A 1322-nucleotide genomic window follows, 5' to 3' on the forward strand; every position below is an offset into this window, starting at 1 on the left:
CGATATATATAAGATATGACAAATGGTATGAATAATATGAAATATAGAAAGATATGATGGATATGTATGCACAGTGTATGCGCACGTGTGTGTAAGCAAGGTATGCACGTGCGCACACGTGTGTGTGTGTGTGTGTGTGCGTGTGTGTGTAAGCAAGGTTTCTGAAGGGCCCCTTATAGACTTAGCCTAGGGAAAGGGGGCTGGAGCCTCACAGACAAGGACACCATCTGGCTAGGGGGAGAACATGTATGACGTTGAAAGACATTAACTTTAAAATTTTCCTGTTTGAATTATTTTATAACAAGCACATGTACCCTCTTTAATTTATTTAAAACCCATTTTTTAAAAGTCAGTGCAAAAGCCCGTAAGATGGCAGCGGCCGGAGGCGGGCGGCATTCGCCGGGCTGCTGCGGAGCCCCCGCCTGCCTGCTCGCCCGGGGAACTGTCAGCTCCAACCAGGCTCTACCACAAGAAGGTTGTTGATCATTACGAAAATCCTAGAAACATGGGCTCCCTTGACAAGACAGCCAAAAATGTTGGAACTGGATGGGTGGCGGCTTCGGCATGTGGTGATGTAATGAAATTGCAGATTCGAGTGGATGAAAAGGGGAAGATTGCGGACGCCAGGTTCAAAACATTGGGCTGGGGGTCTGCTATTGCCTCCAGGTCGTTAGCCACTGAACGGGTACAATTGAAGACGGCAGAGGAACGCCTTGACCATCGAGAACATGGACATTGCCAAGGAGCTCTGCCCACCGTGAAATTGCACTGCTCCATGCTGGCCGAAGATGCAATCAAGGCTGCCCTAGCGGATTACGAACTGAAACAAGAACCCAAGAAAGGAGAGGCGGAGAAGGAATGAGCCCTCCTCGAAGCGTCCATCTGGTCACACTTGCTGTCTGTCCACCCGCCGCGCAATCACTGTAGATGTTCAGAAGCCCCCACGCTACAGTAGAAGAGCTCCGAGTCTCGCACAGTATTTGCTGGTCACGTGGTGGCTCCCATTCAAGCAAAATGCACAGGTTACTCGTTCCAAGTCCTGTGCTTTCTTTCAGCCCATTTTTATCGCCTTAACCCGGTTTGTGTATATTTTGAATTGTGTGCATGGCCTCAAAACTGAAATCAGTCACGAAGTCTCAAGTGTGGTAGTCCGCGAAGTGCGCAAATACCTAATTTCACTTGAATCTATCTTGGGGAAGATTACCAGTAGAAGGACTTGGTATGATTATTTGATACAACCAATTATTGTACGTAAAATAGATTTGCACGTATATATAATAAAAGAATGTAAGACCGTGTTTTTCTCTGATAGCATTTCTTGG

The 1322-nt window shown here is 47.0% G+C and overlaps 1 pseudogene; it reads left to right on the forward strand.

The window, feature by feature from the left end:
* The first annotated feature begins 369 nt into the window (after positions 1-369).
* On the forward strand, positions 370-862 carry LOC114217687 (iron-sulfur cluster assembly enzyme ISCU pseudogene; annotated as a pseudogene).
* The last annotated feature ends 460 nt before the right edge of the window (positions 863-1322 follow it).

The sequence above is a fragment of the Eumetopias jubatus genome, unplaced genomic scaffold, assembly GCF_037043125.1.
Source record: "Eumetopias jubatus isolate StellerSeaLion01/CBP00866 unplaced genomic scaffold, mEumJub1_p1.0 scaffold_1, whole genome shotgun sequence".
Lineage (NCBI taxonomy): Eukaryota > Metazoa > Chordata > Mammalia > Carnivora > Otariidae > Eumetopias > Eumetopias jubatus.